The sequence below is a fragment of the Lithobates pipiens genome, unplaced genomic scaffold (assembly GCF_037356315.1).
Source record: "Lithobates pipiens isolate NorthernLeopardFrog02 unplaced genomic scaffold, aLitPip1_a1.2 Scaffold_1, whole genome shotgun sequence".
NCBI classification, from domain to species: Eukaryota; Metazoa; Chordata; class Amphibia; order Anura; family Ranidae; genus Lithobates; species Lithobates pipiens.
In genome coordinates this window covers 190,075,536-190,102,896 of record NW_027507685.1, presented here as the reverse complement: position 1 = coordinate 190,102,896, position 27,361 = coordinate 190,075,536, and the positions used below count along the sequence as shown (strand labels likewise).

At 41.9% G+C, this 27,361-nt stretch overlaps 1 protein-coding gene across 4 annotated transcripts in view; it reads left to right on the top strand.

The window, feature by feature from the left end:
- Window positions 1-1,634: 1,634 nt before the first annotated feature.
- Window positions 1,635-27,361, top strand: part of FLNA (filamin A) — a 157,567-nt gene continuing 131,840 nt past the window's right edge. For all 4 annotated transcript variants that reach the window (XM_077479050.1, XM_077479048.1, XM_077479049.1 and 1 more), the window contains exon 1: window positions 1,635-1,798. The gene's annotated coding sequence lies outside the window, so the exon portion shown is untranslated. The remainder of the gene's footprint in view (window positions 1,799-27,361) is intronic.

Below are 27,361 nucleotides of genomic sequence, written 5' to 3'. Positions count from 1 at the left end.
TATGGCTCCTGAGCTTGGAGTGGCTCTAGTTTTTTTATGGCTCCTGAGCTTGGAGTGGCTCTAGGTATGCTATGGCTCCTGAGCTTGGAGTGGCTCTAGGTGTGCTATGGCTCCTGAGCTTGGAGTGGCTCTAGGTTTGCTATGGCTCCTGAGCTTGGAGTGGCTCTAGATTTGCTATCACTCCTGAGCTTGGAGTGGCTCTAAGTTTTCTATGGCTCCTGAGCTTGTAGTGGCTCTAGGTGTCCTATGGCTCCTGAGCTTGGAGTGGCTGTAGGTTTTCTATGGCTCCTGAGCTTGGAGGGGCTGTAGGCGTGCTATGGTTCCTGAGCTTGAAGGGGCTCTAGGTTTTCTATGGCTCCTGAGCTGCTTGCTGTAAATCTGGGCTTACTGTGGCTCTAAGCTGCTGGCAGCAGCTGTGGGCTTGCTATGGCACCACACTTGTACTGACTGTGGGCTGCTATGGCTCTGAGATGATTGCAGTTGCACTAGGCTGCTTGCATTAACTATGGGCTTGTTATGGCTGAGCTGCCACTTGCTGGGTTTCTTAATTTTTTAAATACCTGTCTTCTTTTCTCTAAAGCCCCATACACACAATCAGAAATTCTGCCAGCAAAAGTCGGATGTGAGCTTTTGGTCAGAAATTCCAACCGTGTGTATGCTTCATTGGACTTTTGCTGATAGAATTCCAGCCAGCAAAAGATTACAGTAGGTTCTCTATTTTTCGGTTGGAAAAAGTTCCGATCGGAAATTCCGATCGTCTGTACAAATTCCAACGCGCAAAATTCCTATGCATGCTCGGAAACAATTCGGCGCATGCTCGGAAGCATTGAACTTAATTTTCTCTGCTCGTTGTAGTGTTGTATGTCACTGCGTTCTTGGCGATCGAAAGTTCAGAGAACTTTTTTGTGTGACCGTGTATATGCAAGCCAAGCTTGCATGGATTTCCATCGTAAAAACGTTTTTTCCGACGGAAAAAAAGGTTCGTGTGTATGGGGCATTACACTGTGCCCCCTCTCCTAAGGGGTACCATGGTTCTGAGCTGCTTGTTGTAAAACAGGACTTTCTGTGGCTCTGAGCTGCTTTTAGTGGCTCTGTGCTTTTTATGGCTCTAATGAGCTTTCTGTAAAGCTGAGCTTGCTTTGAGCTTCCAGTGGCTATGGGCTTGCTATGACTCTTTTTACAACTATTTTTTGTAAATCTGGAATTCCCATGGCTCTGAGCTGCTTGCTGTAAATTTGGGCTTTCTATGGCACTGAGCTGCTTGCCTGGATTGCACAGACTCAGGGCTCTGGGTTGCTGGCTGAGTACCTGGGCTTGCGGTGCCTCTGAGCTGCTTGTACCGGGGATCTCTCAGCATCCCCTGCAGCGCTGGATCTTAGCCACTACTACATGCCCATCCCTCCTCCTCACTGGTGAAGGGGTTAACATTCCTTAGGAGCAGGCATCCCATTTTTTGCCTTGAGGCTGTGCAGAAATTCAGGCTTCTGAGAAAATGAAGGCTGACCTCATCCAATGCTCAGGGGGGCGGGGTTCCCAACTCCACTGCAGGCTGCCATAAACTCCCCCCTCTTTTTTTCTTTTTTTTTTTTAACTTTGCTATTTTACCAATTAAGGCTTTCTCAATCTCGGAGAGAGAGAGAGGAGAGAGAGATCAAGGGGGTGTCATTCTATTGACAGGGCAATTGTAAGGCATTCCCCCCTGCGCGGAGGAGAGCGAACAGGGAAGCGCACCGACACTGGCAGCAGCGCTCCATCCTCTCTGCTAAAGGTCTACTTTTGGAAGAGGTTCCTGCAAAAGGTAAGCTGATGGTCCTGCAAACTGTCCTGATCTCCGGTGTCCCTGGCAGGATTATAGAACACCCAGACTAAGATCTCCATGCCATGGAATTGATTATACTCTAGAGACTAGTACTATGGAGTGCACCAAATAGATGCGTATTAACGCACACTGTGCCCTTATGCCACCACTGGTGTGTATGTGACCCTCACTACAATCAATGCCATCAAACACCTGGAGGACATTTGTGGGAAATGACTTTAGCTTGGTTGTCAGGTTGCTAAAACGACAAAAGTCTTGTGAAAAGTGACAGGCACATCCATCCAGCCTGCAGGTTAGCTATGTGAACTGACAGCGATGTGTGCTCAGGGATGTCACTGACAGCTAACAGCTTGATCGGTGTCAGATGGGTTTGGGGAGCTGTATGTCACCACAGAGCTGTCACTTTACTGTCCCCAGAGACCCGACCTACTGCCTCCCTGGCAGATTATAACTGAGTCCAATAATCTATCTAATCCTCAAATTGCATGGAATGCTGCCCCCCTGGTATTTTATGGGCTAGGTTTTCATAATGACTGCAGGACATTGTTACATAGTTAGGTTGAAAAAAGACAAGTCCACGATCCTTTACCAAACCCAGCCTAAAAAAAGACAAATCATGGTTAGATTCTCTATAGCAGTCGGATATTTTGGTTCTGCAGGACATGATCATTTACCAAACACAGTCTCTTAAAATTAGGGTTAGATTGCCCATCGCAGTCAGGTTATAATTAAGTTGTAGATTTGGTTCTACAGTGACCGCAGGACCTGATCCTTTTACCAAACCCAGCCTCCTAAAAGGGACTTAATAGGGTTAGATTCTCCATTGCAGTCAGGTTATAATCAGTTGGAGGTTTTGTTCTGTGGTGACTGCAGGATATGATTCTTTACCAAACACAAGCCCCTTAAAAGAATTGGTCTTAGATTCTTCATTGCAGTCAGGTTATAAGTAGCAGGAGATTTGGTTCTACAAAGACTGCAGGATATACTATACCAAACTCAGCCTCTCAAAAGGCATGTAACAGGGTTAGATTCTCATTTTTAGTCAGGTTATGGTTAGATTTGGTTAATTTGCAAGTTTTACTGTGATACCAGCTCAGTTCATTTCTCAACGAGATGCTAGGATGCCATGTTTCCTATACCAACTCGGGGTACATCTCAGGAGACGCCCTGGAGTTTGGAGTTGCCCTTATACAGAAGCTCTGTTCCCATCCTAAGAGATTCTGAGATTCTATTCTACTTATGGCAGCTCTTTTCACATCTCAGAAGATGCTGGGATACCATGCCTCACACAGCAGCTTAGTTCACATCCCAAAAGATGCTGGGATGCCATGCCTTATATAGCAGCTCAGTTCACATCTCTGATGATGCTGGGGTGCCATGCCTCATGCAGCAGCTCAATTCCTGTCCCAAGAGATGCTGAGATATCATACTTCATAAAGCAGCTCAGTTCACATCCCAAGAGATGTTGGAATACCAAACTTCATATAGCAGCCTCAGTTTATCTCAGGAGATGCTGGGTTGCCTTCATTCATATACCAGGTGATTCTGGGATGTCATGCTTCACATAGCAGCTCAGTTCACATCCCAATAGAAAATGGGTTGTCTTGTTTCATACAGCAGCTTATTTCACATTTTAGGGGATGTTGGGATGCCATGTTCTGTAGAGCAGTCTCTAAAAAATAAAATGCTTAGTCATTAGTCTGATCCTCAAGTTACTGGTTTCTATAAACTGGGGTGAAGCTATTCTCCAAAGCAACTTATTTTTTTTCTTAATTTCTCTAGTCAAATCATATGACTAAACATCCTCGTCTATGGGTAACCGCTCCACTTTTGTGTCAGGCTTAAGATGTTGGGTTATATACATTCTGACTAACACAGCATCTTGTGGCTTTTGTCCAACCCCAGGGCTGGGACAAGGGGTGGGTAGGAGGGACAGCTGCCCTGGGTGCAATGGTTTATTGCTGGGATAGGGCGTCCTGACCCAAGGGGGGGGGGGGGGTGTCAGTTTGGCATCTTTGCCTCGGGCGCTGGATGACCTTGTCCCGGCACTGCATAACCCCCAAAACTGCTGATGGTGACCATCTCTAGCTCTGGTGGTTTTCATCAGATATGTGTCCATGATAATGTAGGTAACCATTCATGCTAGTTCTTGTAGTTCCACAGTTACCTGTGAGCCACATGTTGCTTGTCAGTGTTTTAGAGGCACATATGCTAGAAAAATAAAGGTTACCCCACTCTAATGTCATGTTCTGGGGTTTCTATGTTTTCTTGCCTTGTCTGAACTTCATATGATAGAGATTTTAAAAGGGATCATTATTCAACAGCTTGACTTTATTCTCTCATTGACTGGTGAAATGGGGCAGTCTGGTTCTTATGGGCAATGGCTCTACTTTTGCCCCATTTCCTAAAAATTAACCCTGGTAGTTTTTAACATCTCATTTGTGAGAGCATGCATGTTCATCTCTGCACTCAGTCATGGCTTGTGTAGTTAGAAGAAAGCTTTGGAGACTCTCCCTACAGCCTTGTGTAGGATTTGGCAAATGTTGCAAGAACCTTAACAATTCCTGATACATGACTCATGATTGCTCTGTATTTGCATTATATTCTTGAATGTAGTCTGTTCATTCACTATCCTAACACAACAATGTACCACGCTGAGTGCAATCACTGGCTAGTATGCGAAACCTAAGAAAAAGCAATAGAAGTTGAACTGTTGTCCATAGGACCAGAACAGATTCCTGGTTTGGGTTTCCGAGCACAGGTAACAACAAGCTAAAATCTGATTGGATGATGAAGATAAAAGCTCTATTGTTGAAAATAAAAGCACATAGCACCTATCTTTTAATCTAAGTTATTAATAAGCCTTCATTCAAAAGTTTGTGTCTTTTTTTGAACTGGAAGATCTTCTGATCCTAGCACTATTAACAAACATTTGAAAAGATGAAAGGACAACGTCTGCGTTGTGCACAGCAACCAAAAAGCTCCTGTTTAGTATAAAAGGACAATTGGAATTTGTCTACAGGGAGGCACTTTCCCTGTAGTATGTTCAAGCAAACCCAACAGTTTATTATTCAAGTAGAACATTTTGGAATGTGACTTTAATACTTGTACTGTACTAAGAAACCTTCACTAGATGTCCTCTAACCCAGGCATTCTCAGCCAGGGTTCTGTGGAACTCTAGAATTCCTCTAGAAGTTGTTAAAGATTCCTTAATCCATTCCTCCCAACTTTTTGAGATGGGAACAAGATTTAGCAAAAGTATGTAGGCACAAGACACCCCCTGCCACACCCCTTTATGGAGGATTTTACAAAAATGATTAGTTAAACCCACAAGTGCTTTTTTTTTTTACCACTGCTATTCCATTATACTGGCTTTTGAAATTTACCAATGCAGCAATTTAGAAATTGAATGAAAGGTTTAGCACTGGTAAACACTTTGTTGAACAACTAATATAGAACAAACCAAAATGAGAGACAAATGAAGAGGAAAGAAGGACAAGGGACTTTGTTCCAAATTAGATACAGTCCCTCAAAATCAGAGCTGCACGGCTCCAGTGATCTTTTTAGCTGACCAGGAGGGTAACCTTCTTACCATTGTAGGGGTTGCATTATTCCCACTAACCACCAATGTAATGGGCATTCTTCCCACTGACCACCAAAGTAGGGAGATTTCCTCACACTGACAACCAATGTAGGGAGCATTCTTTGCACTGACCACCAATTTAAGGGGCGTTCTTCCCACTGACCACCACTATAAGGGGCATTTTTCTCACTGACCACTGATGTATAGAGCTTTGTTACACTCGCCACCAATGTAAGGAGCATTGTTCACACTGACCACAAATGTATAGAGCATTCTACCCAGTGACAACCAATATAACAATTAAAGTTCCCATTGACCACCCATGTAAGGAGTATTCTTGCTACTGACCAGCCTTGTAGGTGTTGCATTCTTCCCACTAATGTCCAATGTAATGGGCATTGTTCCCACTGACCACCAATATAAGGGGCATTCGTCCCACTGACCATGAATATAAGGAGCATTCTTCCCACTTACCACCAATGTAAGGAGCATTCTTCCCACTTAAAACCAATATAAGAGGAATTCTTCCCACTGACCACTGATGTATAGAGCATTGTTCACACTCACCACCGATGTAAGGAGCATTGTTCACACTGACCACAAATGTATAGAGCATTCTACCCAGTGACAACCAATATAAGAATTAATGTTCCCATTGACCACCCATATTCTTGCCACTGACCACCAATGTCAGCGGTTTTCTTCGCACTGACCACCAATGCAAAGTACATATTTCCCACTAACCACTGACGATGTTCCCATTGACCACGCTATGGACTCTTGCCACTGACCAGCATTGTAGGGGTTGCATTCTTCCTACTAACGACCAATGTAATGGGCCTTCTTCCCACTGAACAAAAGGGGGTAAAACCGCGCTGGGACCTAAAAATAATACTACATAATAATGAAAAATAAAATAAAATAAAAATTCAAAATCAGTGACAAAATAAATAATGATATTAAAAAATGACAGTGAATGTTGAAAATTGTAAGGCTGCTGCTCCACTGTGGGATACACACACTATAATGGAAGTAGAATAAAAAGAGCTGCGCCAATAAAAAAGCTTATAATCAAACAGCACTACATTTAGCATAAAGTCCCAGACTTATTAAATTAATAACAAGAGTCCATAGCAAAAAGGTCTTTGTGTTGAAAGAAAATCGCTTTGCTTCAAAACCAAACACACCACAGTGATTCCACACTTTTATCGCTAATGTGCCCAGCCACCGACAAAAAGATGCGCTTACCAGAAGGTAGAGCGTAAGGAGTATTATGGTAACAAGCCAGTCACAACCCCTCGCCTACACCAGGTGTCTTGCAATTCAGGGACAACGCTCCATGTACTGTAGATCTTTATGATGTTCCACACTCCCATTCACACCCAATGAGTATGCCCAGAAAACAGAGAGAGAGAAGCTTCCCATAGTGTAAAATCATCAATACTCTTTTAATTGTAAACGAAAATGCACTTACATAAAAACAAAGTTCGATCGCATAAATAACAAGCCGGCCGGAAAATCGGTAGCCCATCCTCCTCTCGTACAACTTGGTGATGTCACAGCGTGCCCTCCCAGATGCGTTTCGTCAGACGTGTTTCGTCAGACATGACGTTTTCAATTGAAGAGTGACGAAAGAGTGACGCTCTACCTTCTGGTAAGTGCATCTTTTTGTCGGTGGCTGGGCACATTAGCGATAAAAGTGTGGAATCACTGTGGTGTGTTTGGTTTAGAAGCTAAGCGATTTTCTTTCAACACAAAGATCTTCTCGCTATGGACTCTTGTTATTAATTTAATAAGTCTGGGACTTTATGCTAAATGTAGTGCTGTTTGATTATAAGCATTTTTATTGGCGCAGCTCTTTTTCTTCTACTTCCATTCTTCCCACTGACCACCAATGTCAGGAGCATTCTTCCCACTGACCACCAATGTAGGGAGCATTCTTCCCAGAGACCACCAATGTATGGAGATTTCGTCACTCTGACAACCAATGTAGGGGGCATTCTTTCCACTAACCACCAATTTAAGGGGCGTTCCTCCCACTGACCACCACTATAAGGGGCATTCTTCCCACTGACCACCAATAGAAGGGACATTCTTCCCACGTACCACCAATGTTAGGACCATTCTTCCCACTTACAACCAATATAAGAAGAATTCTTCCCACTGACCACTGATGTATAGAGCATTGTTCAAACTTAACCACCAATGTAAGGAGCATTGTTCAAACTGACCACCAGTGTATAGAGCATTCTACCTAGTGACAACCAATATAACGGGTATTGTTCCCATTGTCCACCCATGTAAGGAGTATTCTTGCCACTGACCACCAATGTAATGGGGTTTTCTTCCCACTGACCAGTGTAAGGGTTTTTGTTCCCACTGGCCACAAATGTAAAGTACATATTTCCCACTAACCACCGATGACTTTGTTTAACCAGGGGGATTCCTCCAGACCTAAAAGTTACCTTAAAAAAAAGTTTGAGCAAGGCTGCTCTAACTATACTGAAGGGTGTGACTTTTTGTTATGATAGCTAAGAGTCTGTGTTCAAGAAAAGAAACATTTTAAAACTAGAGACTTTTTCTTGAAGTAAGTAAATTCAGTAAGTACCACTTATACTTTATTCAGATCTATATGCATTTTTCATGCATTGTATTTGTGCTTTACATTAAATTGAAAAAGGTTTAAAATAACATTCATTCACATGGAAGATGTTCTTGTCTAGAAATGGCACCACCAAGCAACATGTATTATGAATATAAAGAAAATAGGAATAATGCACACCCCATAGGCACCGCTGTTCTGATTCAGCACTAGATACTGTGGATGAAAATGATCTAAAATAAAGGATTAATCAAGGTATATTTTAATAGAGACCGCTCTGTGTGTAGCAGAATAGAGACACCCTGTCTCCTGCTTTCTCTTAATTCCTCCAGGACCAGGAGCTACAGTGTTAGATTTTTCCACAGTGCCACTGCTGGTGAAACCTGGTATTGCATGGTACATCAATATACACCATGATGGATGAGCTTTATTATAATTCAGCAGTGAGAATTTGGAGGGCTAAAGATGTGCAGATATTCTTTAGTGACTAAGCCTGGTCTAAATAAGTCATATATGGAATGTGAATGGAACGGGGTCACTTGGAGAGAATTTTCCGCACTGTGAAAAATGTCCTGTTATTGATCTTTAAAGATTTCATTGTGTGTAAGCTGGAAGCGACATCATATTAAGGTGTTTACATTTTTTTTAAGTGTGTATTTGTGGAGGCATGAGCATTTTGAGGACATGTAGATCTTGTTCTTGCCTACATGATAATTCCTGTACGACAATTTAATGTTTTCCAGAGAATGTAAAATGCAGCAGGATGAAGGTCCAGGTGATGTTACAAGGGGAGGGTGGAGTGTTTTAATTCTTTTCTATTCTAATACTTTCTTTTTCTTTAAATCCCTACATTCTGTACCAAAATTTTAAAAGGCGAGTCCACCCTAAAGGAATATTTTAGATAGAGGTGGAGCCAAGTCAACCCTGGCTTCTTATATGCCCTGGAAACAATCCCCTCTAAAATTCCTTACTCTGTTCATATCCGTCTGGGAGTTTTGAGTGTTCTCACCGACCTTTGCATGTTTCAGTGACCCCTATTGGATTTTTTTTATATATTTTAAAATAAATACAGCCATCGGGCAGAGTTGAAACCCTTCATAATGGCCACATTAGGTATGCAGACCTAAGAAATGAAGGGCAGAGACCTCACTTATAGAGTCTTCCTGAGACATATTTAACCTATCAGTATCTTCCTAAAACTGAAATATTGGTTTGGGTGGACTGTTCCTTTAAGATGTATGCCCACACAAATCCCTTTTAGTTTTGAATAGAATGGGGAAGGGTTAGAACCACCACCGGGTTTTTTTTGTACTAGCCATGGTTCCATCAGAGAGTTTCCCTTTCTTTCTGCCTCAGAGAATGAGGAAGGGTTAGAACCACCACCAGGTTTTTTGTGTGCTAGCCATGGTTCCATCAGAGAGAGAGTTTCCCTTTATTTCTGCCTCAAAGAATGGGGAAGGGTTAGAACCACCACCAGGTTTTTTGTGTGCTAGCCATGGTTCCATCAGAGAGAGAGTTTCCCTTTCTTTCTGCCCCAGATAATGGGGAAGGGTTAGAACCACCACCAGTTTTTTTTTGTACTAGCCATGGTTACATCAGAGAGAGTTTCCCTTTCTTTCTGCCTCAGAGAATGGGGAAGGGTTAGAACCACAACCAGTTTTTTTTGTACTAGCCATGGTTACATCAGAGAGAGTTTCCCTTTCTTTCTGCCTCAGAGAATGGGGAAGGGTTAGAACCACCACCAGGTTTTTTTTTGTGCTAGCCATGGTTCCATCAGAGAGAGTTTCCCTTTCTTTCTGCCTCAAAGAATGGGGAAGGGTTAGAACCACCACCAGGTTTTTTCTGTGCTAGCCATGGTTCCATCAGAGAGAGTTTCCCATTCTTTCTGCCTCAGAGACAGTTTCAAAAGACATTACATGAGTTAAAATCAGCAACAGGGACAAATAAACCCCCTGACTGGGGTTCTAGCATAGATCCCTCTTTTGGAAACAAATTTCTCTGGTTCCTCTTTCCTCCAATGTCCCAGTTTTTGATTTGAGTTGTAGACCTGTAAAAAAAAAGTCATTACTCAAAAAATAAGATTCAATATATGTTTTTTTTTTTTCTGCTGATATAGGTCTTTCTAAATGTTGTCTGTCATTTTTTTATTGTTTGTACTGAATACCCAGTGATCCTGCCATTTGCCTTTCTTTTTGTTGAAATGGCCATGCCAAGCTCAGACGCAGATCCGTGTAAACAAGGTCAGTTTGCGGATAACAAATGGAGCTACAGGATGCTGTGCTGTTGCAAGGCATGCCTGTATCTCCCATAGTCAGTTTTGTGGCCACGCCCCCTGCCCAGCCATGCCTGTGTTGATTGACAGCAGCTCATAGATACGGCTGCTATGCTTCCACATAGACAGGTCATCGGCTTCCTAGAGTGGCACACCCTCTGCTGTGCAGAAGTGGAACCAAAACACAGCTGGACGGTCAAAGACTGCCAATCAAAACTTTATAAAACGGTCCATGTGTGGTATTACTTCATAGAAAGTGATAAACATCTAAGTGTTGACTAATCGGTAGAGAAATGTTACAATCAAAATAAACTGATTGTACAATTGTGTGGCATTATTTCTTAGGATCAGATTGCTTACACTGGGGACTGACTGCATGTAACTGGAGAAAATAATTACTGTACAACATTCCAATATTTGAATATATTTTGAAAAGCTTTAGTAACTTATTTAGTGTAAGGCTCTATTCCAACCTGAGCATTTTGTAGCTTGAAGCCTGAAGCCCCAAAGGCTGGAGGGGAAAAAATCAATTATTCTCTATGGAGCTGATTCAGACACCTGAAGCTCAAACAAGTTCTGGAGCTTTTTTTGTCACTCGAATCGGGCAGATTTGGAAGTTTTTCGCCACATTTCTATTCACATAGGAATGGATGGAAACATGCCGTTTGCACGTTTTTGTGCGTATTTGACGTGTGTTTTTGCACAATTTTCTGCTTAAATTAAAAATGTTAAAAATAAAATAGTAATAATATATGATAAATACATGTAAAATAAATACACAAATAACTAAAAATCGTATAAAAATAAAATAAATTAATAATATGTAATAATACATTAATAAATAATAATTATTCTCTAACCTTAAAAAAATACATTCTTGTTATAATTATTATTCATAATAATAATAATAATAATAATAATAATAATAATATAACAACACTTAAACTCAAACAAAAAAAATATTATTTTTGTTTTAGGGTTAGGGTGTAGGGTGTGTGTAGGGGTGTTAGGGTTTAGTTATTTATTATTATTTTATTTTTTAAAGGGTAAGGGTTAAAGTTAAGGGTTCATTATTTATTTATTGTTACTTAGTATTAATTTATTGAATTCATTTATTTGACATTTATGATTTTTATTTGTGTATTAATTTGACATTTATTTTTTTCATTTATTATTATTTGTATAATAATAATAATAATAATAATAATAAATACAAGAAAATAAAAGATGAATAAAATAATAATAAATAACCCTAACCCCAACCTAAACTAATCTCCAACACCTTACCCTAACAAAAAAGCATTATAATGAATGAATAATAATAAAAGAAGAAATAAATGCTAATGGAAAAAGCTGAAAAAATAAATAGATGATGCAACAGATAATAGCTTTCTCTATTGGCTAATAAAAAAACGCCCAAACCCAAAAACGCTGCATACAAACGCGCAAAATTGTCTGGAAAAAAAACAGAAAGGCGCTCAAAGACGCTATGCTCAGGTGTGAATGCAACCTAAAAGCTAATTGCAAGATTCACCCCTTTACCAATGATAAAAATATAACAAAACATTTTTTGAACAGCCTAACTTTAGAATATGCTATAAAAACAATGTATTATATTATGCTTTTATATCATATATTTATTTTATTATATCATATTACTTATATTCATTATATTTTAAAATATATATTTTGGAAACACAAAACATGTTTAGAATTGAGAAACTCACTTGATGTAAGAGTTTATTGCAACATTGTAGAGAAAGAAAGCACTTTCTGAACTTTTCAACCTCAATAATATGGGGATGAAACATGAACTAAATATGTAGTAATTCATTTTGTTGAAGAAGTTACTTCAGATTGTGGCATTGCACCATAACGCATGTTTTTTCTGTGTGTTGAAGCACATTGTGGCACATTCAAATTGAATGGGTCGCCACTAACCTAAATCTTTGCCCGTTCCCGTTTGAGAGGAGACAATTTAGGGAGATTCTAGGAATCGACTCCTTCTGAATGGAACTGTTGGTATAGTTTCACTCGATCAGCATTCGCAGCCAGCTGCAGCGCTGATCGGTGTATTCTGTCAGCAAAGGAGTCCAGCTGCCAGAGTACAATAACCATTGTGGGGAAGATTCCTTTATCCACCTTGGATGTGCAGATGGGGTAATCAGTTTTTTTTTTTTTTGATCAGCCGGCTAGCTGGTCAAAGAAAAATAATCCATCTACGGCCAGCCTTAAAGTAAACGTATGCCAAAAAAAATAAAAAATTACATAACAGGTTTATTAAAGTGCTGTGTATCATAAACAGCTATTTCATTATTTTCAGTATCTCTATGCTGCTGATCACTTTTTTTGCTGCCAGTTCCTGTGCACATTAATGCTAGAGATGGCTGCATGACATTTCTCAGGGCAGGTTTCCTTAGGGTCACAGTGACAATGAGCCACACTTACTTAAAGGACAAGTATAGCCAAAGATATTTTGGCTTTACTTCTATGGGTCACCTCATTGTAAATATATTTGCGTACCACTCTCTCTCTTTCTCTCTTATACTCACAGGGCTTTTTTTTCAGCTGGAACTTGGTGGAATTCAGTTCCACCACCTCTGGCTCAGGCCCTCTGCTCCCTGCTCACCACTATTACTTGTAAACACAGAAGTCCGGCTTCTGTGTTTACAAGTGACAGCTTGTCTTCCAATGGCTCCCACAGATCAGATCTCCTGAGCGGCTCCCACTGAGAGCACGATGGGGACCTGGGAGATGTAGGTGCCTGGGGTGCAGTGTGGCTGCTAGGGTTGCCACCTTTTCCCCAAGCCAAACCCAAACACTTTAGCGTCACAGAGACAGTTTTTCTTTCAGTAGTAAACACTATAGGATTATAAAAGACCCGGGACACCTTTTGGGTGCCCCAAGGAGAGTAGCAATGTAGTGCACAATATGCACCATGGCAAACAGCAGGTGTGGTCAAACCGCTCTTGCTGACATCATCGTCCCATCCACCCCCCCCCCCCCCCCCCCAGTGATGCCAAACTTTTAGCTCCCGGACGGCAACAGATTTGTGTGTGACTATCTCGGTTACTTGGGGAGTCACAGCTCAGTTTCAATAATGTGTCTGGTTTTCAGGCAGACTGAAACCCGGGCACATGATTCAAAACCCGGACTGTCCAGGTGAATCCTGGACAGGTGGCAACCCTAGTGGCTGTTGACACCCCCACTGGATGATCTCCCTGCAAATGAGGGAGGTGGAGCCACCTACAGTGTGCAGGGAGGTACTAGGGAAGAAGAGGGGGTGAAGGTGAGATGTGGATGGAAGATGCAGAGGTAAGCAGCTGTAGGAGAAGGCTCTGCACACTATGTTTAGCGCACCCCTGACCTTTGCACTATGTATGTAACACAAAACCTAAACTCTGCACTCTGTGTGTAACCCTACCGAACACTGGACTCTATACATAATGCACTCCTGGTATTTAATGCCCCTTTAAAACCCTCCCACTACTATTGTGATTTCACCATACCCACTATTTGATGTGGTTTGGAGGGTATGTATATGTGTGTGTGTGGGGGGGGGGACTGTTGGGGCTTATGGTTGAGTTCCTGCACCTATTTTCTGAGAAAAAAGGCCTGCATACTCATATAAAGGGATATATGAGGAGGATTGGCAACTTGAAATAAATCTCATTGAATTACACCCATCTGCTGATTTTGCTAATTATCCAGGTGCTCCAGAGCTATCATTCTAATCCTGAGATTCTGCAGCTTACCAGTCCTTAGATGTGCTGACTTCATAAACTCTTGTTCTCTGTGGGGAACCAACAGTCTCTCTGCAGGAGTCCTACATGCCCCCCTAGTGCATCAGACCTGGAGCTCTGCAGTCATCAAACTCATGTTTAGTGCTGATTGGAGAGCTCTAGCTTGCTATAATAAATATCCCCAAAAAAATTCTTCCTCAGTTTAGGCCAATATGTATTATTCTACGTATTTTTGGTAAAAAAATTCCCAATTAGCGTATAGTGATTGGTTGGCACAAAAGTTATTTCATCTACAAAATATGGGATAGATTTATGGCATTTTAATTATTATTATTTTTTTTTACTAGTAATGGCGGTGATTTGCAATTTTTAGCGGGACTGCGACATTGCGGCGGACAGATTTATACAGCGATCAGTGCTGTATAAATTACACTGGCAGGGAAGGGATTAACACCAGGGGCGATCAAAGGGTTAAATGTTCCATAGGGAGGTGCTTTCTAACTGTGGGGGGGGGGGGGACAGATAGGGAGTAGAGAGAGATCGCTGTTCCTGATCACTAGGAACAGACAATCTCATGCTACTCCCCTGATAGAACGGGGATCTGTTTGTTTACACTGACAGATCCCCATTCTGCGTCTCTGTGGAGAGCATGCCCACAGATCGCCATGTACGCCTCCCGATGTACAAGGATGGTGATTCGTGCAGGAGAGCCAATCTGCCGCAGTACAGCTACCGCGGCTGGTTGGGAACCAGTTAAAGCCCAACCCGGGGCCCAAGAATAAAACGACCCCACATTTCAAGAGTTAAATGTTTGTTAAAGGGGTTGTAAACTCTCTTGTTTTTTCACTTTAATGCATCCTATGCATTAAGTTGGAAAAACACCTGTCAGCCACCGGTCTCCCAGCCCCCCCCCCCCCCCCATTTTCTTTACCTTGAGCCCCTTCATCTCCTCGGTGGTGACGCGATGTCTCTCTCTCCACGGGATCCCAGCTCTTGATTGGATAGATTGATAGCAGGGCAGCCATTGGCATTGGATAGATTGATAAAGGGGAAGCCATTGGCACCCGCTGCTATCAATCAAATTCAATGAGGCTGGCACCAGGGGGGGCGGAGCCGAGTCCAGCATTCGTGTCAGTGGAGAGCGCTTCTCCTAGGGGGTTTTTTGATGCGGGGAGGAGCCGCGAGAGCTGCCAGGGGACCCCCAGAAGAGGATGTCCGGTGCAACTCTATGCAAAACGAGCTGCACAGTGGAGGTAAATATATGTTTTGTTATTTAAAAAATAAAAAATGATCCTTTACAATCAGTTTAAATCTAGGGATAGAGTAATAAGGTGTATTACCTATCCCATTACCTAATCTTCTGGTTCCCCAAAGTGCTCCCTCCTAAGGTGCTCCAGCCTGAGGTTGCACTCATACCTTCTCACATACAGTGTAGGACAAATAGCCCTGCAATGTACATGATGACACTGATAGTAATACAGCCCCTTCCTTTACCAAATAGAGTTAACTAGTATGTAACCTTTGCAGTGTGAGGGTGTCCAACCACAAGGGTTTTTTTCCATCTTGGATTTGCGTTTTAAGATAATCTATGTTTAAAAAAAAAGCACAATAGCATCATCGAGTCAGATTGTAGCAGTAGAGTCGTGTACCATGTTAACCATCAATGAATGCAGATAGCTTGTAGCTTAGGTGATATCTATAGTTTTAGCTAATAGCTGCAGCATGTATTTTAAAACAGGGGAAAAATGGAAAGAAAACATTATAAAAGTTATAAAAGATACAAAGGCAAATAAAAGAACTGTTCCTTTTTATTATAGAAATAAAAAAAAAGGATTAAAAGTGGATCCAAAGGTGAAACTTAAGACGTGCAAATAGTCTAATGCTTTTACTCTTGTACAAATCAAAGATTAATGTTTTAGAGCCTTCATTCTAATATGTCCTTTCCAAGCTTTAAATAGTCATGTTGCAATGAGAACCTTTCAGCGGTCGAGTTCCCGTTTGAGTTTCCTCCCCCTAAAATTCCATGTTCTGGCTGCACCCAGGCCTGACCTCTTCTGAGTTCTGTCAGAGTGATGAGGTCAGCGTTTTCCTGGAGGAAATGTTATTTATGGTTCTCTAATAATATGCAGTAATTAACTAAAGCTTTGTATATCAGGAACACCACACAAGACTGAGTACTGCTAGCTTTCTGCTTGGAAGGAACAATGTTTTGCTGCTGTGTCTGTCTAATTCTAGTATCTCCTAATTATTTCTTGTGCAATATTTTACTGGGAATGTGTGACTGGCAGAGACACAACACATTCCTGCTGCTAGGATGAAGAGGAGAATGTCTGTTTTCTTCCTTGTATGGTACATAATAAGTACAGATCTCATAAGTCTCCGAAAGGGTTACCCCCACTCTCCTATCAGTGGGGGAATGAAAAAACCAACATCAACGGTCATGATAAAAATGCGTGTGTAGATGCAGACGAGCATGGGGGGATCTTATTCATCCCCTGTGGTGGTGCCCAAATTTGTATCGCTACTGGACTAAAATCCTCTCCACGCTCAATAGAGTGTTTCAGGTGAATATCCCCCTTAATCACATTCACTGTTTCCTCATGGGATATATATAGATATATATATATTATACCAGCATAGGGGTCGAATAAATAAATATGAGAAACTCTGGTCTCCATGGCTTGATGTCCCAGGGCTAGCCGCAAGGGAACTAGTTCTAATGAAGGTACTGAAGAGTCCTTTGGGTTGAGGGTACTACATGAGAATTCTGGGAATTCTAGAGGGATGGACGTTAGAGGAATGGCCACACATAGGCCCTAAAGTATTGGATACCCACTGCCCATTCAATGGAGTGCCCAAATAGGGAGGACTTCGGGGGTGGTGACATGTATAACCTTGCAAGCTGCAGATGCAACCTGCCTATGTTTCAGACTTGCTAGAATTGTAATTTGCTTATAAATGTGTTTAAAATATGTGTATATTTATATATAAAAATACACACACACACATATATATATATATATGTATTGTATATGGGGCTATACTGAAAGTAATGCAAAAGCGGGCATAACTTTTTTAATTAACTTACATAGGTTGATCAAATTTCACATGTTGGTAGATTGGATTGGTAGACCTTGCTTGTCTAAGGTGTCTAAGGTGTCATCTATGTAAACATTGTGTAGCCTTCTGTGGATGTTGGACAGCTTACACCAGTGGTCATCAACCCTGTCCTCAGGGCCCACCAACAGGTCAGGTTTGCAAGATAACTGAAATACTTCACAGGTAATATCATTTGCTGCTCAGTGATTGCAGTATTCTAGTCTGCATCTCCCCAAGGTAATATATAAAACCTGGCCTGTTAGTGGGCCTTGAGGACAGGGTTGCTGACCACTGGCTTACACCACTGATGGCGAACCTTGGCACCCCAGATGTTTTGGAACTGCATACACCACGATGCTCCACTACACTGCAGAGCACAGAAGCATCATGTAGTTTCAAAACATCTGGGGTGCCAAAGTTCACCATAACTGGCCTACACCATTCCATCATCAAGAACTCAATGATGGCATGTTACTTCTGTTTGCAATCCATTATTTACCTGCAATGCAAAAGAAGAGTTAATATAGAGCAGTCTATATCAAACAGGTTGCCTTCAGGGGTGCCTTGGCAAAATAACTAGAAATTGCCCAAAAAACGTATACAAGCCAGTGTGTGGATCAAGCCTCCCTATTAGTTACACAAAGCCACAGGTTTTCATTGTGCACCATGACAACTTTCTAGCCACCAGTGTCCTAACAACCAATTATATCATCAGTTAATAAGGAGGATGTTGGGCACCTTTCTGCCGGAAAGTCTGACCGTGTGTACACGGCATTACAGTGTAAATTTGCTGTCCCCTCATAATAACGCAACATACAGCCATTAATGTCTAAACCGCTGGCAACAAAAGTGAGCAAAATGTGGCAATTGCGTAGTAATGGCTTTCTTCTGGCGATTTGACCATGCAGCTCATCGTTCTTCAAGTGCCTCCTTATTGTCCTTCTTGACAACGTTCACACCGCATGTTTTCAGAGAGTCCTGTATTTCACCTGAAGTTACTTGTGGGTTTTTCTTTGCATCCCGGACAATTTTCCTGGCAGTTGTGGCTGAAGTTTTAGTTGGTCTACCTGACCGTGATTTGGTTTCAACAGAACCCCTCATTTTCCACTTCTTGATTAGAGTTTAAACACTGCTGATTAGCATTCTCAATTCTGTTTTATACAGTTCAACTACCTTTTCCCACAGATCCGTTGACAATTCTTTTGCTTTCCCCGTGACTCAGAATCCAGAAACGTCAGTGCAGGATCTGTCAGGAGTCCAGAAACTCATTGACCTTTTATATACACACACACACACACACTAATTACAAGCAAACAGATCACAGGTGAGGATGGTTACCTTCAATAACCATTCAAACCCCTTTGTGTCAACTTGTGTACATGTTATCATGCCAAAATAACCAGGGTATGTAAACTTTTGATCAGGGTCATTTGGGTAGTTTGTTATCATTATGATTTCAAAAAAGGTAAACAGTTGATTGATAATAAATGACTTCAGCCAAACACTAACCATGAGTGAAAGAAAAGTTTTTGTGTTATCATTCCTATTCTCTGAAAAATGGCCAAGAAATCATAAATGCCAGGGTATGTAAACTTATGAGCACAACTTTATGTAATATCATTTGTTTCAGTTTGCATCTCTCTCTTCTGTCCCTGTTAGATCAATATTTGCAAGAATTTAATCTTTCATATATTACATCACTTCTTTGTGTTCCCATTGTATGAATTGTATTCATACTGCTTTGTGTAATCGTCTCCTCCACCCTGGGAGACATTATACATTACAGGCCCTTCAAGAGCTTCTGGCATTCTTTCCTCATTATGATAAAAATATGGATGTATCTTGCCACAGAATAGCAATTTACTCACTTATAGTGTCTTCCTGTCAGTGCAGTGATGTGAACCCAGTGTTAGGCTGTGGGTCCCGCCATATAGGCTGACATTTCTCCTGGTTCAGCTCAGGGCAGATATCTGACGCATAGCCCAGGCTGCTGGTGGACGATAAAACTGTCAATTAACAAAGCCTTCCTTTCATGTAATATCGATGGTAGTTTTGTTATATGACTTTTTTTATGTCTGTTATCAGCACAAAGATCAGGTAGGAGATTATGGTTTTATAGGCTATACACATCTTCTTTGACAGGGAGAGAATACATGTAAATAATAAAAAAAAGGAATGATTCCACATGAGTTATCCTGTTGTAATAATTCAAGAGTGGATATTTAGATTATTATAGATGCCCATTAATGACTGGTGCTTTTTAAATATTCTCCTTTGTGCTAAATGCAGGGATCCTCAAACTACAGCCCTCTCATCCCATGAGGCTTTGTAAAACTCTGACATTCACAGATGTGACTGGGCATGATGGGAATTATAGTTCCCGAACAACTTGAAGGCCATAGTTTTAAGACTCCTGCTAATGTTTGCTATAATTAATCTGATGTAGTAATTTCAGAACTGACATTAAGATTTAAGATATATATAGTATTTTACAAAAGTGAGTACACCCCTCACATTTTTGTAAATATTTTATTATATCTTTTCATGTGACAACACTGAAGAAATGACACTTTGCTACAATGTAAAGTAGTGAGTGTACAGCTTGTATAACAGTGTAAATTTGCTGTCCCCTCAAAATAACTCAACACACAGCCATTAATGTCTAAACCGCTGGCAACAAAAGTCAGTACACCCCTAAGTGAAAATGTCCTAATTGGGTCTAATTAGCCATTTTCCCTCTCCGGTGTCATATGACTCTTTAGTATTACAAGGTCTCAGGTGTGAATGAGGAGTAGGTGTGTTAAATTTGGTGTTATCACTCTGACTCTCTCATACTGGTCACTGGAAGTTCAACATGACACCTCATGGCAAAGAACTCTCTGAGGATCAGAAAAAAAGAATTGTTGCTCTACACAAAGATGGTCTAGGCTTTAAGAAGATTGCCAAGACCCTGAAACTGAGCTACAGTATGGTGGCCAAGACCATACAGCTGTTTAACTGGACAGGTTCCACTCAGAACAGGCCTCGCCATGGTCGACCAAAGAAGTTGAGTGCATGTGCTCAGCGTCATATCCAGAGGTTGTCTTTGGGAAATAGATGTATGAGTGCTGCCAGCATTGCTGCAGAGGTTGAAGGGGTGGGGGGGTCAGCCTGTCAGTGTTGAGACCATATACCACACACTGCATCAAATTGGTCTGCATCACTACATGACTGCCGTCCCAGAAGGAAGCCTCTTCTAAAGATAATGCGAAATAAAGCTCCCAAACAGTTTGCTGAAGACAAGCAGACTAAGGACATGTATTACTGGAACTATGTCCTGTGATCTGATGAGACCAAGATAAACTTATTTGATTCAGATGGTGTCAAGCGTGTGTGGTGGCAACCAGGTGAGGAGTACAAAGACAAGTGTGTCTTGTCTACATTTAAGCATTGTGGTGGTGTGTCATGATCTGCATGAGTGCTGCCGGCACTGGGGAGGTATAGTTCATTGAGGAAACCATGCATGCCAACATGTACTGTCACATGCTGAAGCAGAGCATGATCCCTTCCTTTCGCAGACTGGGCCGCAGGGCAGTATTCCAACATGATAACGAACCCAAACACACCTCCAAGACGACCACTGCCTTACTAAAGAAGCTGAGGGTAAAGGTGATGGACTGGCCAAGCATGTCTCCAGACCTAAACCCTATTGAGCATTTGTGGGGCATCCTCAAAAGAAAGGTGAAGGAGCGCAAGGTCCTCTACATCCACCAGCTCTGTGATGAGGTCATGGAGGAGTGGAAGAGAACTCCAGTGGCAACCTGTGAAACTCTGGTGAACTCCATGCCCAAGAGGGTTAAGGCAGTGCTGGAAAATAATGGCGGCCACACTAAATATTGACACTTTGGGCCCAATTTGGACATTTTCACTTAGGGATGTACTCAGCAGTTTAGACATTAATGGCTGTGTGTTGAGTTAATTTGAGGGGACGGCAAATTTACACTGTTATACAAGCTGTACACTCACTACTTTACATTGTAGCAAAGTGTAATTTCTTCAGTGTTGTCACATGAAAATAATTAAACAAATGTGAGCGGTGTACTCACTTTTGTGAGATACTGTATATATATATATATATATATATATATATATATATATATATATATATATATATATATATATATATATATATATATACACACACACACACACACACACACACACACACACACACATATATATGTAACGATAAAGTCATTTTAACTACCAGACATGAGCAAATCTTAATGTCAGTTCTGAAATTACTACATCGGATTAATTATAGCAAAGATTAGCAGGAGTCTTCAAACTATGGCCTTCATAAAGTTTGTTATTTGCCCTGGCACCTTTTCGCTTCTAAGAATACCAGAAACTTTTTTATTTCATTTTTTAGAAATTAGCCTCTCAGCTTTGTTTCTGCCACTGTGTTCTATTCATGCCACCTGGGCACCCTTCATTGGATGGCTGGGGTGGCTCTTAAAGCAGAGCTAAACCCTGCAATCATTTTCAGCCAAGGAAGCTGCCATGTTGGCCTTTGTTTGATCTTCAACTGTCATGATACTACACATGTGATCAGTAAAGATACCAGTCTTTTGATGGTTTGACTGAGAGCACATCCAATGTGACATGCAAGTGTTTTTTTTTTTTTAAACTGTCAAATTGATGGGTTTGATACCTCTTTAAGACAGGCTCCATTCACACTTGTGTGACTTGTCTTGCAACTTTGGGCATGACAAGCTGCAGCCATTTTTTTCAATGTTACCTGTTCAGATGATTTTTAAAAGGTACCTGAACTACTTTGGTGAGACTTAGGTCCATTGAGTGTAAAGTCAGATCAAAGTCACACAGGAAGTCTCATCAATGTCATGCTCCAAAGTTGCACTGGAAGCCATGTGACTTTGGAGCTGCGCTAGTGTGAATGGAGCAGTATTGCTGTCATGACTAGGCCCAGCACATGTGCAACAGTTTTTACAGGATGTGTAACAGCCCCAGGACAGGCAGACAGCATATAAGGTCTGCATTTCCATTGACTGTATGACTGATGAGAACCATACACTTTAAAACTAAAAACATGTTTGCATCTTATAATTACAATTACCGTATGTACAAGAGTATAAGCCACGTTTTTCAGCACATTTTGTAGGCTGAAACCCCCCCAGCTTCTACTCGAGTGAGGGTGCCCATCTGCAGCTGCACCTGTGATTACTAAAACAGCGGGCGTCTCCCGCTGTGTCATGCCCATCTGCATTTGTACCTTTGATAGCTAAAACAGCGGGTCTTTCCCGCTGTGTCATGCAGTCTGTGGGGCCGTCCATTGTAACAAAGCCCTGCCTCCTCCTCGTCCATGATAGACTGAACACAGGTACAGCTGCAGATGGGCACAATGAGGCTGCAAATGGGCACAGTGAGGCTGTAGATGGGCACAGTGAGGCTGAAAATGGGCACAATAAGGCTGCAAATGGGCACAGTGAGGCTGCAGATGGGCACAGTGAGGCTGCAGATGGGCACTGATAATACAGGTGGGCACAGTGAGGCTGCAGATTGACATTGTTTACCCAGTAGCTGTTCCATCTCTCACCCTAGGCTTATACTCAAGTTAATACGTTTTCCCAGTTTTTTGTGGTAAATTTAGGTGCCTCGGCTTCTATTCAGGTCAGCCTATACTTGAGTATATACAGTATATTGTGTCAAAATGCTCTGAAAAGGTTTTTTCACTGCATTTAATAAAGTCCCTTTCTCTGTGTTCTAAATTTCCTTTAGTTGTTCATACTCTATAAAAAAAAGTGGGGAAAAAACATTTAATTGTTAATAAACTAAAGAAATGAGGCATACATAGAAAATGTTACAAGTAGGAAAGGTGTATTGGGATTATCAGTTCACGCTCTACTTATGACAAGAACCTCTAAAAGTATTCGTTATAAAACTTGGCGTACACGCTTTGTTTGTTTTGGGTTTAATTACTTTCATCATGAAGTCATTCTTCTTCTTAGGTTTCACTTGCTGCTCATGTTGGCCAACACAGGCAGTGTTAGCCCTTGTACACACGGTCGGAGATTCCGACAACCAAATCCGTCGGATTTTGTCTGACGGATCTTGTCCGAAACTGTTGCATACACACGGGCGGACAAAGTTGTCGGAAAATCCGATCGTTCAGAACGTGATGACGTAATTTCGTTACAATGGGACTACGTTCAGGCTAGTAGCCAATAGCTTTGATATAGGAATTTGATCTGAGCATGCGTGGCACTTTGTTACAAGGACTTAGTGTTCCTATAGGAAACTTCAGGCAAATACAGTATCTATATAATATCTACAATGGATAGATAATATGGGGTTCAAAGGGAGGCTACGTACAAGGGATAGGGCTTACTAATGCAGAGAGCGATCTCTACCAATACAATAGATGCTGTTTTCCAAAACTCAACTACATCAGCTGCAGATGAGCACGGTCTACCAGCCTTTCCCCCGTAGTTCCTCTCTCTAGTTCTCAGAATGATAACTGCCCTTCTAATGCCTCCCATGTTCATGATGAATAGGACATTACCAGGCCATATTTTTAGTGGTGTTTTACTGGACAGCAATAACCACTGATCTTTCTCTTTAGGTCTTAAGGTGGCAGGGGCCCTTTAATCCTTTCTAAGATGGTTACCATATCTGGTGGGCTTCTTCCCCAAACTCTCTTTACTACACTGCTTCTCTATCTCAAAGGTCTGTGCACCTACAGTCCCCTGCCCACCACTGTAAACCTCCTACCTTTGTGCCTTGATCTATTTGGTGTGAATGGAAGTAAGAAGTGTCCACACAATTGTAGTCAACTTTCTTTTCCAGGAAAAGTTCCTTGTGAATGGCACAGACCCTGGGCACTTTCTCTTCACACTTCAGTTAAGCACTTTCTTTTAAGATCTTTTACTCTGCATGGAGGACCTAGCCTCTACTCACCTCTGCTTCGAAGAGGGGACCACTTTCTAGGACAGTGGTCTCCAAACTGTGGCCTCAGGGCCAGATGCAGTCCTTTGCTTGCCTTTATCCAGCCCTTGAGGCAATATTCCTGCCACAGACACCAGTGATGGGGCATTATTTCTCCCACTGACACCAAAGATGGGGCATTATACCTCCAACTGACACCAACGATGGGGTATTATTTCTCCCACTGACACTAATGATGGGGCACTATACCTTCCACTGACACCAATTATGGGGCACTATACCTTCCAATGACACCAATGATGGGACATTATTTCTCCCACTGACACCAATGATGGGGTACTATACCTTCCACTGTCACCAATGATGGTGCACTATACCTTCCACTGACACCAATAATGGGACACTTTTCCTCCCAATAACACCAATGATGGGGCATTATTTCTGCCACTGACACCAATGATGAGGCACTATTTCTTCCACTGACACCAATGATGGGACATTATTTCTCGCACTGACACCAATGATGTTGCATTATTTCTTCCACTGACACCAATGATGGGGCACTTTTCCTCCCACTGACTCCAACGATGGGGCACTTTTCCTTCCACTGACAACAATCATGAAGGCACTATTCATTCACAAATCGCTTTGCGCATGCGCAGTAGGTGACCTCTTGATTAGATAGATTGATAGCAGCACAGCTATTGGCTCCCGCTGCTGTCAATCAAATCCAATGACCAGGGGCGGGGCCGAGTCATACATTCGATGCCTATGGATACCGACTGCTGGACTCGGAAGTGCGCCCACAAGGTAACCCCCTTGGGGACGCTTCTTCTAGGGGGTTATCTGATGTGGGGAGGAGCCGTGAGAGCCGTCGGGGGACCCCAGAAGATGAAGTTTGCAGCAATAAAACGAGCTGCATAGTGGAGGTAAGTATGATATGTTTGTTATTTAAAAAAAAAAACAACCCTTACAATCACTTCGGCGTCCATAGATGCAGAATGCCAGACTCTACCCCCCCCCCCCGGTGCTGCATCGTTGGATTTGATTGCCAGCAGTTGGAGCCAATGGCTGCACGGTTTAGGAGATTTCCCCTGTCCCCTGCATGTGCCGATATCCAAGGTGGCTACAGGTAAGCCTTATTATAGGCTTACCTGTAGCATACAGTTGTTGTAAAGCATTTACAACCACTTTAAGTAACAGACGATAGGGTGGAGTGACAGATTCAGATTTGTAACCCATTTGTAGTCACAAACCAGCTACAAATTTGAGGAACTAAGAACAGATCAAATATTGGGGTCCATTTAAGCCTACGCACATTCCGTTTTTACAGACTTGAAGGTTTACCTGCATAGGAGTACTAAATTCTATAAATGCTTGAAAAGCCTTTGTGCCTTTTTATCTTTACCTGGGGCCAGAATTCTAAATTGCTTTCTTTGGAGTTCTTGGTCTGGAGAAAGAAAGGGAATAGCATTGTCTGCCGTACAATGATGAGTTTCACTAGCTTGTCACGGTGCCCAATGTCTGTCCAGCATAGAGCAGAACAAGCAGACGCTTGCTCAACAAGCTTCTATGACTCATAGAATTTCCTTCTCTTGGACATAAAAGTTCTGAGCTCTGCAATGCAGCCAAATATAACACTAAACTTTCTATGCAAAGGATTCATGCACAAAAAGAGGGATGAAATTGGATGTTACACATACTGTATATATCTTACACAGTGGATTGTCAATGGATTTAAAAATGACTTTCCCACCATGTACTAAAGTAAAGGATTTGAAGTCTGAAGGGTAATCTTGGAACTCCATGTAATATTATAGATAGATCTTCTCTCTTTCAGCCCCCTATATACACAAGGGCAAGACCCACACACATACCTCCCAACATTTTGAGATGGGAATGAGGGACACCTACTTGCAAACGTATGTAGGCATAGGACACGCCCCCCCTGACACACCCTCTTAAAGGAGAACGAATCCAAAAAAAGGTTAATTAATCAGCTGCTGTACTTATACGTTGGCAGAAAGTAACGTACCCGTAAGGTACTTTGAATTTACCACCGTGCGTGCGCCTGCCGTGAGCTCCGTGACCATGCCCGCGGGGACCCGCAGACTCTATGTCCGCCGGGTGCCCGCGATCGTGTCACGGAGCTGAAGAACGGGGAGATGCAGATGTAAACACAGCATCTCCCCGTTCTGCCTAGTGACAGGACACTGACCATCTGCTCCCTGTCATCAGGAGTGGCGATCAGTGTGGTGTCACTGCTAGCCCATCCCCCCCACAGTTAGAATCACTCCCCAGGACACACTTAACCCCTCCCCCGCTCCCTAGTGGTTAACCCCTTCACTGCCAGTGACATTTTTACAGTAATCAATGCAATTTTTTAGCATTGATCGCTGTATTAATGCCAATGGTCCCAAAAATGTGTCAAAATTGTCCGATGTGTCCGCCATAATGTCGCAGTCACGATAAAAAAAAAAAAACGATGATCGCCGCCATTACTAGTAAAAAAAAAAAATTGTTAATAAAAATGACATAAATCTATCCCCTATTTTGTAGATGCTATAACTTTTGTGAAAACCAATCAATAAACGCTTATTGCGATTATTTTTTACCAAAAATATGTCGAAGAATACGTATCGGCCTAAACGGGGGAAACGAAATGTTTTTTTATATATTTTTGGGGGATATTTATTATAGCAAAAAGTAAAAAATATTGCATTTTTTTCAAAATTGTCACTGTATTTACGGCAATTGTTTGGGAGCCACGTCGCACGACCGTGCAACTGTCAGTTAAAGCGTAACAGTGCCGAATCGCAAAAAGGGGCTTGGTCCTTTGGCTGCAAATTGGTCCGGGGCTTAAGTGGTTAAAGAACAAGCTCTCCAACAGAATGTATCAGTTACAGAGATGAGACAAACCATTTAACACTAGCAGAAGTGCTTACAATGATCAGCTTTTATTTATTTATGCAAAACCTTTATCCCAAAAGGGGCCACATTGGAGGAGGAGGAACTGTCTTGCACTACACATAAAATACACTAAGGATGGCTAATGAGCAGAAAAAGTCGGGCAGATCACAAAGATAGATAATGTACCTGTCTGAGTAAAAAAAATATATATTTTTTTTGTAATATTTTTAATTATAAAAGTAAAAGTGGGCAACATATAACCGCATAGCTGTATCTAGGGGAGTGCTGGAGTGGGCTGCACACCCCCACGATTTGAGAGCTCCCGTGCAAAGCCCCCTGCTCACAACCTCCCCTCTCCATCCCCACACAACACATAGTGGGTGGGGGC